The sequence below is a fragment of the Telopea speciosissima genome, unplaced genomic scaffold (genome assembly GCF_018873765.1).
Source record: "Telopea speciosissima isolate NSW1024214 ecotype Mountain lineage unplaced genomic scaffold, Tspe_v1 Tspe_v1.0015, whole genome shotgun sequence".
Lineage (NCBI taxonomy): Eukaryota > Viridiplantae > Streptophyta > Magnoliopsida > Proteales > Proteaceae > Telopea > Telopea speciosissima.
In genome coordinates this window covers 1-14,882 of record NW_025317351.1, presented here as the reverse complement: position 1 = coordinate 14,882, position 14,882 = coordinate 1, and the positions used below count along the sequence as shown (strand labels likewise).

The window sequence follows — 14,882 nt, the reverse complement described above, 5'->3', positions numbered from 1 at the left end:
GAGAATTAAGAATGCTTTCTATATCGCTTCTAAATACTAAGAATACTCTGTTTTCCAAGTAAAACAGGTGAACTTACGAGGACATGGGAGTCTCTGGCACTTTTCTTGGGATCAGTAGCAGAGAAAACATTGTAGACAAGGACGAAGATACCAATAATTTCAGCTGCCATACCCATACCTTTGCTGTAGCCATCGGAAATCTCGTTCGCCCGACCACCATACTGCACATAGTAAGACTTTTCGAAGGCTTTTACAAGCCCTACACGGCTACACCACAATTGGCACCCAAGCATTGTGCCACAATGTACATCACAGCACGGTTTAGTGACACTTTAAGGGCTAAGGAAAGCCCAAACGTCACCACTGTGTCAATATGCCCTCTTGTACACACACACACAATTGTTTATAATCAGATTGTAAGCACCAGAAAACAGAGAAAGAAGCAAAAAGAATGGAATACCCACCAGAGATACCCGCAGTACAGTAAATGAGGATGAAGATCATGAAACAAAACCAGAGGTGGATTGTTCTTGGCAGCAGCAATGGTAGTCTAAAAAACCATGTGGGGAGAGATATTTAGGTATCAACCTAAAACATTGTCAAGGTATCAACCTAAAAAACCATGTGGGGAGAGATATTTAGGTATCAAATATTGTCAAGGAATCTCTTACCCATGACCTCCAGCCTAAAACATTGTTAGAATCAACCTAGCTTACCACATGAATAGAATTAAGCTTCTTCATTATATTAGCTAAATAGACATTAATCATTGTTATACGGACACAGCTCCAACCTTATATTAGTCACATGTGCAAACCAAAAACGGTGAATGGAAAATATTTATATAGAGGAGGTGGCATCAGAGATACATGCCACCTGTAGTTTCGTACGACTCATGTGTGTAAGCTGAATAATCACGACGTGCAAATTTACATACATCTTGCCAGGCCAACTAAGGATTTTAAACTCAAATCGGTTCTTAAAACCCTATCAAGTTTCACACATAAAAAGAAATGCATAAAGATTAGATTAAATGCTTCACTTCAAAATAGTGCAAATTAGAATGTGCACTGCGAGGGAATGACTAAAAAATCAAGAAGAGAAAAGAGGAAGAAGGAAGAAATTCAATTGTGGCGGCGATAAAAAAACCTGGTTGTCCCACCCACCAAGGTGAACTTACAGGGACATGGGAGTCTCTGGCATTTCTCTTGGGATCAATAGCAGAGAAAACATTGTAGACAAGGATGAAAGTATCAATAAATTCTGCTGCCAAACCCACACCTTTGCTGTAGCCATCGGCGATCTCGTTCACCCCACCACCATACTGCACATAGTAAGACTTTTGGAAGGCCTTTACTAGCCCTACACCATACATTGCACCCAAGCATTGTGCCACCATGTACATCACAACACGGATTATGGTGTAGATGAATAAGGGATACCCACACAAGCTCTGAAAGTATATCAAGCAACAGATAAATTAAACGTCCTCATGAGTCATAAGTTCAGAAGATATCTATGAGGGATATGATTTGAAGGGAAAAAAGAATATCTGAAACATATGGAACACTTTAATTGGTAACACTAACAATATATTTTTTTTAATTAACATAAATTTTATAAAAAGAAAGATAATATGGTATGAACCGGAATAAAATGACAGAACAAATGAAGAGGCATTGAAATTGAACAACAATCATCAATGAAAATGCCAACAGATAATAGTGGGCCACTGTATTGGACTAGGACTTTTATCGAGGTTTTGCACGATGGAGCATCTTGCCCCTCTGTTGTTGTTGTATCATAATTTTCTTCTCTTTCCTAAAGGAACAAGGTTATTATTTACCCACGGTGAATTGAGAGGAGCAAAAGTTCTCTATTAGAACGTTTTTCCATGGGGTAGATAAGAGAATTAAGAATGCTTTCTATATCGCTTCTAAATACTAAGAATACTCTGTTTCCAAGTAAAGCAGGTGAACTTACGAGGACATGGGAGTCTCGGCACTTTTCTTGGGATCGAGCGCAGAGAAAACATTGTAAGACAAGGACGAAGATACCAATAATTTCAGCTGCCATACCCATACCTTTGTTGTAGCCATCGGAAATCTCGTTCGCCGACCACCATCTGCACATAGTAAGACTTTTCGAAGGCTTTTACAAGCCCTACACGGCTACACCACAATTGGCGCAAGCATTGTGCCACATGTACATCACGGCCGGTTTAGTGAGCGAAGGGCTAAGGAAAGCCCAAACGTCGCCATCGGTGTCAATATGCCCTCTTGTACACACACAATTGTTTATAATCAGATTGTAAGCACGAAAACAGAGAAAGAAGCAAAAAGAATGGAATACCCACCAGAGATACCGCATGCAAGAAATGAGGATGAAGATCATGAAACAAAACCAGAGGTGGATTGTTCTTAGCGAGCAATGGTAGTATAAAAAATCATGTGGGGAGAGATATTTAGGTATCAACCTAAAACATTGTCAAGGTATCAACCTAAAAAACCATGTGGGAGAGATATTTAGGTATCAAATATTGTCAGGAATCTCTTACCCATGACCTCCAGCCTAAAACATTGTTAGAATCAACCTAGCTTACCACATGAATAGAATTAAGCTTCTTCATTATATTAGCTAAATAGACATTAATCATTGTTATACGGACACAGCTCGACCTTATATTAGTCACATGTGCAAACCAAAATCGGTCAATGGAAAATATTTATATAGAGGAGGTGGCATCGGAGATACGTGCCAGTTGTAGTTTCGTGCGACTCATGTGCTTAAGCTGAATAATCACCACGCACAATTTTACATACATCTTCCAGGCCAACTAAGGATTTTAAACTCAAATCGGTTCTAAAAACCCTATCAAGTTTCACACATAAACAGAAATGCATAAAGATTAGATTAAATGCTTCACTTCAAAATAGCGCAAATTAGAATGTGCACTGCGAGGGAATGACTAAAAAATAAAGAAGAGAAAAGAGGAAGAAGGAAGAAATTCAATTGTGGCGGCGATAAAAAAACCTGGTTGTCCCACCCACCAAGGTGAACTTACAGGGACATGGGAGTCTCTGGCATTTCTCTTGGGATCAATAGCAGAGAAAACATTGTAGACAAGGATGAAAGTATCAATAAATTCTGCTGCCAAGCCCACACCTTTGCTGTAGCCATCGGCGATCTCGTTCACCCCACCACCATACTGCACATAGTAAGACTTTTGGAAGGCCTTTACTAGCCCTACACCATACATTGCACCCAAGCATTGTGCCACCATGTACATCACAACACGGATTATGGTGTAGATGAATAAGGGATACCCACACAAGCTCTGAAAGTATATCAAGCAACAGATAAATTAAACGTCCTCATGAGTCATAAGTTCAGAAGATATCTATGAGGGATATGATTTGAAGGGAAAAAAGAATATCTGAAACATATGGAACACTTTAATTGGTAACACTAACAATATATTTTTTTTAATTAACATAAATTTTATAAAAAGAAAGATAATATGGTATAACAAGCCTCCAAGGAGGCAAGAGCACACATAATATACAACAACAAAGAACTACACCCCCGCCCCCTATAAAAGCCCACACCTCATAATGGAATGGTATTCCCATAACAGAATCTCAAAAGTAAAACGCCTTGCTTGGTCAACTCATCAGCCATCTCATTGACCACTCTAGACTGTCATTGAAAAGAGCAACACAGGCTAGAGGCAAGATGAGGAATGCATCTAACTAAATGTGCAAATCTCCAAGGTTTCCTGAGTATGATCAACCATACAAGTAACAACATTTACATGATCTCCTTATAAATATGCATGAAACGAAATACCTTAAACAACCAGAACCATGCCAAAATGGAGTAATAGGATTAGAGATGAAGAACTTACTGGAATTCCATGAACTTAGCACCTGTGTCCTAGAAAAACAAAAAAGCATTGTTAAACAATAAAACCCTGAATATGCATATTACATATAACAGACATTGAAATATTCCATATTACAGAAAAACCAAAAAGCATTCTTATTTTTTGTTACTTGTAGGAGGTTGTACCAATAAAAATTAAAAATATTCCATATTACAGAAATTGAACCTCTATTTCTACACATACACGCACGCACACAATGCAGGAACATGTACATGCAAACAGGCATGAGAGCTCTGATAGGCAAGGAAGAAATGGACCATTCAACTTCAGGTTGTAAAATTCTTCTGGTTAATTCCTCCAAGTCTGACGAAGTTCAGGAGCCCAATTTTGTAGTTAAGAGCATGCAAAGCAGTTTCAAGGGTTTCATAATAAGCTGCCTAAAAAACAAACCAGGGTACCTTCTTTTGGTTGCCTTCTAAGCATCTAAAACTGATTGGTTGCGTCTTAGCGCTGGATGAAACCCTGAATGAAAAATAGAATTAGACTCCAGGACTCAAGTGATTTGGATAAATGAAAAAAATGCCATATCCAAGAATTCACTAAATATCAGAAAGATGAAATCCAATGTAAGATGGAAGCTCTCTGAAAGGAAAAGATTCTGTCAAGTCTATCTTTTCCAAAAGCCATAGGAACACTTTTCACAACCTCATTGAGTTTAATTTAGTAACTAGCATTGGTGTGAATTTTCTAATGCACTAAAGCCTGCAAAAGGTTGCAGCACACTGTTTTCAAACTTCAAACAAAAATTTCAAGGGGGGATGCATGTGATAAATCTTCGCAAAGCCCATCATTAAAAATGATTACAAGAGATGTAAACGCCTTTGGCGAGTTGTCTTACAATAGAAACAGAAGCCATCCCACTGATTCACTGAAAGAACTGCCTTGTAGGAAGGTCTTCAGACCAAACATCATCTTCTTCGCATTTCATCCACGCCAATAACACTGTGTCGATCCTCTTAGGCAATCACAGAGAGATAAAGACAGAGAAATGCCCAATGATTAGAGAGCTAAAAATAAATTGAGATCATAATGTACATGTATCTAGCTCAACAGCATTTCTGGGGTCATAAAATCAGCATCTTTGGTCACTTGCCTGTGATGAACGAATGTCTCAATGCTTGAGATACTGTCATTCTCTTCTCTAGATTTAAGGCAAATATTTTTTCTAGAAGATCTTAGAAATTTGCCAACATCTTCAGATCCTCACCAGGGGAGCTTGTAATTAAGGAACCAATATCTTTTTGCTTAATATTGAGAAGCAGCCTCTTCACAGTCTGCAGACATAGTTTACAAGGCTAAATTAAAATGAGGGCAATGGTGCTTCCCCTTTATTTTCTTTTTTTTCTATTGGGGGGGGGAGAGTGGTTGCAGTAGTAGGAAAAACAATAGAAACAGTCACTGAAACATAATCACTACAGATTTAATTGACAAGTAACTTCTCACCTTCATTGTAACAAGAACTTCTTCAGTAGCATGAAAGTTCAAATCCTGGTCAAAATGCTGATTGGAAAATCCACCCGGTAGAAAAAGCAAGAGATGTTGAAATCAGCACAAGCAATAAAAATATGAATCATAACATAGTATTTCCATTCAATAAACTAAAATAATAAGCTAAAGCTATTGATGACCATGTGATGCAGGCCAGCTTTGCATCTTCTATTGTTGGAAGTTCCTATCAGCCATCTCAGCAATACCCTACATTAATTGGAAGGTTCCTATTATGGAAAGTACGGGATCTGCTATGGAGATACACTTTCCTAATTGGAACGGGATTTTAATGGAAACCTTGGTTCACATAGTTTCGTAATTAAGGCGGTTCTTATTATTTTGAAGCATTGAATCTTCTATGGAATTATTTCCTATTGGATTGAAGAGAAGATTGGATTCTTATTTTCTGATTGAGAGTATATTGGGCTGATTGAAGATTGGATTCTTATTTTTCTTTTCTTTCTTACATGTACTCAGCTCTAAGCCTATAAGTAATCCACCATGAATGGAGGACGGTAGTGAAGGTTGAATAAAATAAAGACATTAGTCATGGATCTCAAGAGGAGTATCACCCCTGCAACTGTTAGTGCTTGTTGGATTGATCAACTCCATGACGAATTAAAGCGTTCTCGATTCTCCCGATCCGTAGCTTCCACTAGGCTGCTCCACCATGGAAACAAAGCTGCAAAAAATAAAGGGTTTAAACACCCCTCGTGAGGGTTGCAGGGAATCTGAAGAAAACAAAAATTAAATTTCAACCATGCGGAGCATCTTCTTTGGAAAAGATCCCTTCAACTCCATGTAGAGACGCAACATGTCATTGTTTGATGGGCCTGGAAAAAGGACTTTCCCCAAATAAAGCTCACATAAACAGCAACCAACAGACATATCCATGGGATGATCATATGCCAAGCCAAAAACTGCAGCAGGAAAAGAAAATTTACATATTTTACTGAAAGAAACCAATAAAAAAAAAACAATATCTCAACAAACACATAACCCCCCGCCCAAAAAAAAAATTTAAAAAATAAATAATCAAGGGATATGAAACAAAGAACTTACTTATTTCAGGAGCTTGGTAAAAGCGGCTCACAAGATATGGTGTGATCTCATTTTTTCCGGCAAACATGGCATTACTAAAATCACAAAGCTTCAACACATTTTTTATCTCATTTAACTGAATGTGACAACATACATATGTTAGAAAGTCATAAAAAAAAACCACCTCAGTAATGGAAGAATAATTTAAACTCACCAGCATATAATCTGGCTTTATGTCACAATACAGGACTCCACAGTTCCGCAGATGCTTTAATGCAATAAAAAGCTGTTTGGCATATTCTCTTACAGTTCCCAGATTAAGGCCAGTATTACAACCAAACTTCTTTAGTACCTCACGAAGATTCATATGAAGAGATTCAAAAACCAAACAAAGATGATTTCGGTACTTGAAACTTGAGAAAAATCGAATACAATGGCGTCTATTCTGAGGATCTGCACCAGCTAATTTTTTCAATAGTATCAGCTCTTATAAACCTGCCTTCTACCTGTGCATTGAAATACAGTCAACAGTAACTTGCACTATCCAGTTAAAATCAATATTTAGCTAGAACTAAAGCAATCTGAGGGCAAAAAGAGTAACATCAACTCACATAGTGTCATTATTGCATATGATTTTTATAGCCAACTCTTCAGGATCACCCTCCCCAGCCTTGAGGTCCTTTGAACAAACATCTGTCGAAAAAACGCCTTTCCCATGGGCTGCAGTAACTTCATACCTACTGTCAAGTATTTCTCCAAATCGATAGCCTGCACAGAGAATATGTGAATACCATGAAGAGAAGATAACAAAGTACAATTCCTGCAAAAGATAGATCAACCCGAAATCCAGTTGATACCAAAGAGACATAATAGTTCTTTTCCTTGCATATGATAAAAGAAAACAAAGAAAGTTTTGATGAAGGACTTACTGTAATAACCCTCTGCATCGTCCCAGTTGTCATGAAGACCACTTCTTTCAAGATACGAACCATCTCCTTTTCCCTGCAAAAATTACTAAGCATGAGGATAACAGTTCAAGACAAAATCAGTGAAGAATAGAAGTCATTTGGGAGAGAGAGAGAGAGAGCAACCACTGTATCTAATAAATGAAGTATAATACAAGTGGGAGTAAAATAATTTCACTACCACATTATTATGCATTTTATAGCAAAAACCAAAAAAATGACAACCCACCCAGGGATAAATAACAAGAAATTTTATAAAGACCCAACAAGAGCAAAGCAGAATAACCCTAAAAAATTAAAATAAAAAAGATAAAACAACAACGGAATAGCAATTTAATAGACATCTCAGCCCTAGATATTCCATTCTCTGTTCAATAAATGATTGCGGCTTCACCAACCCACACCCTTGTAAGGATCAGAAGATATAGTTTTCCAAGAGTCAAGAGGGGGAAAAAAAGGGCAGAATGGTCAATTTTAAGACATTCCAGATCATTTTTTATTTAAGGCAGTACACATGGCTTTTCCATAGATCCAACAGACAACATCAGGTCAAATAGGTATTCTTACAGGGCAACTGAACTAGATAGCTGATTGAGTTTACTTTTGAACTACAAAATCTCCGTAAAATAACACCCAGCTTTTTTTTATTTAAAAAAGTTGCAATACCAAGCAAATTTTTAGAAGTTTAGCATAAGTATGCAGTTCCCTTTAAAATTAGCATAGTATGTTCATTTGCAATCAAATTTAAGTTTCATCAAGTTTAATTTGCTCGATGCGATAGTGTCGGGTTGTTTAATGGTTCAGATGTTAATTTGGAATCAGATTTAAGTTTCATTCACTTTATTTTGATATTCATATTAAAGTGTTGGGTTGTCTAAATGTTAACTGTTGTATTTGACTCCTAAATCCTGAGTTGCACTCATTTTTTAAACACGATAAAACTCCCAAACTAGGCAACTTCCTAAGAGGTCTTTACCTATTTTCTTTCGCTAGTTACTAAAAAATATTATTGCTTTATTGATGGATTCCGTGTTCTATCAATATCTTCGCGAAGATGTCATCACATTCAACCAACTATAGATAAAGTACTAGAAGTCTCTAGATATTGTTCACCAGTGAAACCTTTTTCAATCTCACAAAGTCAAAATAAATAACAAATTTATAAGAAAAATAGAGGATAACATATAAAAGAAATATTCTGTCAATCGCTGGATTACAATACATCGCTATGGAAAGCATCCATGAATGCCAAAACACATTTCGCTAACCGAAATCACAGGCCATCACTAAAAACCCATAACATACTGCTCATGTGGTGCAAGTACAAATTACTAGAAAAGGAGAGAATATGGGATTATCAGCAGGTCCAAAGTGGCCTCAGTTGAACATGCTATCTCAGGCAGGAAAAACCATATACTTCATTTGGTTATTCAAATCAGTTTTCTATTATACACGATTTTCCAGAAACCTAGTTCAACTTTCTATTATCTACATTAAATGTTCAGCAACCAAAGAAGAAAACCAACACTTGTGAGAATGCAAGAGCTTAATGCAATTAGAGGGGAGAGGAAATAGAACGACATCTACAGTTTTACAAACTCCAGCAGGTCTCTCTTCGAAAATATCATCACAGAACATATCTGCGGATCTCTCACTCTGCACAAATTGGTGAAATTGTGACTATGAAGCAGTGAAAATTAACATCTTAAAGTAATCACAATTATTATATCCAGGCTCAAAAAATTTAAAAATAAACCAGCCGAGTTCACATAAGGAAACAAAAGAACCATGGTAGACAATCTTGCGGTTGATTCATGCAAATCATGCTTACCCACGTATGCAAGAAATTTAAAAAATATCTAATTGTTAATTGATCATCTACAAACCTTTGGAGTCCCATCCCCTAAACCCCCAGCACCAGAAGTGCTCTCATGTGCCAAAGTTCCATTACGTGAAGGTGATTCCCATACAGAAAATGTAGGCTCGGTGACATCAGCCTCGGGACTATCATTCCTACCTTCAGAAGCGGCAGATTTAGAATTAACCGCTTTTGGAGGAAGTTTCTGTTCTGCTGCCTTGTCGACATTGAGAGAACCATTCTCTATTCTAAAGCATTTATGGTTAGTATGAAAAATGAATAAAGGCCACAAAGAAAGCAGTCATAAACTATGAAGAGAACTCCGAAACATCAAAATATAGAAAACACAATTAGCTTGGAAGTGGACGACACCTTTAGTTGAGGCTTGACCATGAGGCACAACCTGCTTTTGTGATTGCTGTAGCTGTTGTTTATATTTTTTCAGTATGGCTTGCCTTCTTTTCCTGCTCTCCTCCTTAATTCTGTCAACATCCTCCTCTTCTTGTTCCGCTAATTGATCTTCATAATATTCTTCTACCTCTTCATCTCTAAAAGCAGAGAGTAGCATATAAGATAAATTTGAAGTAAGCTAGGATACATCCAATGATTAAATGACATTGTATACCTCAGTGGTTTCTTTTCCCGCCTTTCCAGATCATCGTCCATGATGCTGGGCACCCTTACTGGATCTTTTTTTCTTTCCTGTAGTGGTAATCCGGTTCATCTTTCAAATGCCTAGAATCTTTTGACCTATTTCGACCACCATATGCATCATTATGACCAACATATAGATGTCTGCCCACCCAACCACTCTCAGTCTCCCTATCACTATCTTTATCCTGAACTCTTTCCCTCTCCCTTTCCCCCTCCCCCTCTCCCTCCCTATTCCTGTACCTATCTCTCTCCCTGTTCCAGACCTTCTCCCAGTCCCTGTCCCAATCCTTCTCCTTCTCTCTCTCCCACTCTTCTAAAAATACTTACGAAAAACTCAGACTAAGAACTGGACTATAATGGTCAAAAATAAATAAATGAAAACCTAAACTTATCCACCTTCCATATTTTTCTATAACCTTCTATCCCAGGGAGGTTTCATGCTCTGAAGAAAAATTTAATTTGGCCTTAAAAGAAATTGATTCATTCTTATTTTTCCTGCTCCACATAACCTTCTTAAAACAAAACAATCACCTAGTATGCTTTAAAAAAGAATGCTACAACCAAAAAGTATGCCTTGTAAGGTCAGCTTCCAAAATAATGTTCTTAATTCTCTCTCTAAGATTCCTGTCATATTTATGATTACTTCCAAAACATTGGTGTGCCCCCTAACACCCCCCTCCCCCCAACCAAAAAAAAAACAAAGAAAAATCTAGTCAATAAAGGAATGGGGAAAAATGTTAACCCCATCAATTGCTGAAAACCGTTAACTATATTTCATGTTAGCGTTCATTGAAGACACACATGGGGAAAATTGAACAATTCAGTCAAAACAAAGGGGGAAGTTTATCATCCTCACCTCGAAAAGAACGCTGCACGGAGTTTGAATTTTGACTTAGAATCTCTTCCAAGGATTTTTTATACTTCGATAAGGCAGAGAAGAAGTTGTCCTCCTTTCGTATGTAAGGCTTTAGGTGCTTGGGGCAACAGTTGTTTTCAAGTAATTCCTTCTCATCCCGCATTTTTAACTAGAGCAAAATACACAAAATTTTGTGTTTAGGAAATGTAAACATGACTCTTCATCAAATTATCCAAGGGAATTTTTAGAAGAATTAAGTCTTTAAAAGGTAGTAATGTCATATTCAAGCACATGCCGAAAGTGGTTATTCTTTATACTCAATTCAATCACACAATCAAAGCCAATAGAAATGACATACAGTGGACACAATATTCAACCTCCCTGAGGTCTAGGAATGAAATAAAAGAACATAAATAACAGTATATGCAAATAGAAATAATAGTTAACAGTTAGACAATGAGGACAGCCTATACTTAAAAGCATATCAATACATATGGTACAAATGCAGGGGAAAGGGCCAATAATTGATTGGCTTCCACCAGGGAACGATCCTCCACCGAAAATATGATTATAGCCTCCCCATCCATTATATTCTTAATCATGGCCATAAACCTATACGGCACAATATGTACTCAAAAGAAATCAATTTTATGATAGACATTTGTGTCTGTCATATCTACAAAAATAATTGTATGATCAACATTACACATTCAATCGGGTCAAATTTTTTGTGCTTTGAAAGAATTGTTGGTTGGTTGAATGGTAAATCTCATCTCTACATGTGCTTGGGCACAGCTGGTAGAGCCTCTGCATGTGTCTACCTAGGAGTTTTTACACTTCATACATGGCACATATTGGTAAAAGAGTTGATAAAGCAACAAAGATTTCCTAAAATCAAAGACGGGTACCATCTTACACTCCTCACAGTTGATACAATAAAGGCCTTCATAATAAGCCCAGTAAATGTTACCATTGGCAAGAACTCAAGTAAAATTCCTGATCATTTTTTCTTTAAGTCAGTACACATGGCTTTTCCATAGGTCCAACAGACTACGTCAGGTCAAAGAGGTTTTCTTATAGGCCAGCTGAACTAGAAGTTTACTTTTGATCTACAAAATCACCGTACTATAATACCCACCTTTTTTTTTTATTTAAATAAGTTGCAATACCAAGCAACTTTTTAGAAGTTTAACATAAGTATGCAATTCCCTTTAAAATTAGCATAGTATGTTCATTTGCAATCAAATTTACATTTCATCAACTTTAATATGCTCGATGTGATAGTGTCGGATTGTTTAATGGTTCAGATGTTAATTTGGAATCAGATTTAAGTTTCATCCACTTTAATTTGTTATTCATACTAAAATGCTGGGTTGTTTAAATGCTAACTGGTGTATTTGACTCCTAAATCCAGAGTTACACTCAATTTTTTAACATGATAAAACTCCCAAACGAGGCAACTCCCTAAGAGGTCTTTACCTATTTTCTTTAGCTAGTTACTAAAAAATACTATTGCTTTACTGATGGATTTTGTGTTCTACCAATATCTTCATGAAGATGTGATCACATCCAACCAACTATAGATAAAGTCCTATAAGTCTCTAGATATGGTTCACCAGTGAAACCTTTTTCAATCTCACAAAGTCACAATAAATAACAAATTTATAAGAAAATTAGATGATAACATATAAAAGAAATATTCTGTCAATCACAGGATTACAATACATCGCTATGGAAAGCATCCATGAATGCCAAAACACATTTCTCTAACTGCAATCGCAGGCCATTACTAAAAACCCATAACATACTGCTCATGTGGTGCATGTACAAATTACAATAAAAAGGAGAGAACATGGGCTTATCAGCAGGTCCAAAGTGGCTTCAGTTGAACATGCTATCTCAGGCAGGACAAACCATATACTTCATTTAGTTATTCAAATCAGTTTTCTATTATACACGATTTTCGAGAAACATAGTTCAGCTTTCTATTATCTACATTAAATGTTCAGCAAACAAAGAAGAAAACCAACACTTTAAATGTGAAAATGCAAGAGCTTAATGCAATTAGAGGGGAGGGGAAATAGAACGACATCTACAGTTTTACGAACTCCAGCAGGTCTCTCTCCAAAAATATCATCACATAACATATCTGCTGATCTCTCACTCTGCACAAATTGGTGAAATTATGACTATGAAGCAGTGGAAATTAACATCTTATAGTAATCACAGTTATTATATCCAAGCTCAAAAAATTAAAAATAAACCATCCAAGGTCACATAAGGAATCAAAAGAACCATGGTAAACAAGCTTGGGGTTGATTCATGCAAATCATACTTACCCACGTATGCAAGAAATTTAAAAAATATCTAATTGTTAATTGGTCATCTACAAACCTTTGGAGTCCCATCCCCTCAACCCCCAGCACCAAAAGTGCTCTCATGTGCCAAAGGTCCATTACGTGAAGGTGATTTCCATACAGAAAATGTAGGCTCGGGACTATTATTCCTACCCTCAGAAGCGACAGATGTAGAATTAATCGCTTTTAGAGGAAGTTTCTCTTCTGCTGCCTAATCAACATTGAGGAACCATTCTCTGATCCAAAGCATTTATGGTTTAGTATGAATAATGAATAAAGGCCACAAAGAAAGCAGTCATAAACTAAAAATAAAACTCTGAAACATCAAAATATTGAAAACACAATTAGCTTGGAAGTGGACGACACCTTTAGTTGAGGCTTGACCATGAGGCACAACCTGCTTTTGTGACTGCTGTAGCTGTTGTTTATATTTTTCTACTATGGCTTGCCTTCTTTTCCTGCTCTCCTCCTTAATTCTGTCAACATCCTCCTCTTCTTGTTCCGCTAGTTGATCTTCATAATCTTCTTCTACCTCTTCATCTCTAAAAGTAGCGAGCAGCATTTAAGATAAATTTGAAGTAAGCTAGGATACATTGATTAAATGACATGGTATACCTCAGTGGTTTCTTTTCACGCCTTTCCAGATCATCGTACATGATGCTGGGCACCTTTACTGGATCTTTTTTGTCCTTTCCTATAGTGATAATCCGGTTCATCTTTCAAATGCCTGGAATCTTTTGACCTATCTCGACCACCATATGCATCATTATGACCATCATATAGATGTCTGCCCACCCAACCACTCTGTCTCCCTACCTCTATCTTTATCCCGAACTCTTTCCCCCTGCCTTTCCCTCTCCCCCTCCCCCTCCCTATTCCTGTACCTATCTCTCTCCCTGTCCCTGTCCCGATCCTTCTCCACTTACGATCTTCACTTCAAAATAGCACAAATTTGAATGACTAAAAAATAAGGAAGAGAAAAGTGGAAGAAGGAAGAAATTCAATTGAGGTGGCAATCAAAAAACCCAGTTGTCCCAAGAAGTAGCAACGAGGAAATTTCCCTCGGAACTAAACCAAGAACATGAACTTGGCGCCATAGAAAAGAACAGAGATTATATAATTGCAAGCAATTAAATATAGAAGAATCCACTGTGATGGCTGTTATAGTAAGGGAGGGATTGGGGTAGAAGAAGATGCATATGACAGGCCTGTTTTCATTAATCAATTTCTTCTACGTTCAGTTCTGATGTTTTCGAAGTTGACCGGAACTGCTTTCTTCTTCTGTGGTTGGATTAACCTGGTCTCGGGAACAGGAGGAGGGTTGTCGTTGATGGATGAGAAGAACCAGCTCCTCAGCTTCGAAGAAGGAGTTGAAGTGACATTGATGATGGAAGCAGAAAAAGGGTTTGGTCTTCTCTAATTCGGAGGGGAGAGCAGATTGTGGCGAGTATAGGGAGGAGTGAATCTTAACAGAGTTCGTCTCATGACTATAAGGATTTTTTCTGGTCAGGGTTTTAGCAGTACAGAATTTGAAGACGAGGCTTCTTCCTCCTCCCCCTCCTCAACGGCATCTTCTTCTTCCACGTCCGCTTCCTCCCTTATGTTTTTCTTTTCATCTCCTAACATTGAGCTCCGAAAAGCAGTGCCGGTCTTAAATCCATAAAAAGTTCACCTTCAGCTTGAACGGAATACAGCCATTAAATAATACTCCCAAACT

At 37.3% G+C, this 14,882-nt stretch overlaps 1 pseudogene; it reads right to left on the bottom strand.

The window, feature by feature from the left end:
- Nucleotides 1-4,821: 4,821 nt before the first annotated feature.
- On the bottom strand, nt 4,822-13,979 carry LOC122647230 (annotated as a pseudogene).
- Between the last annotated feature and the right edge of the window lie 903 nt (nt 13,980-14,882).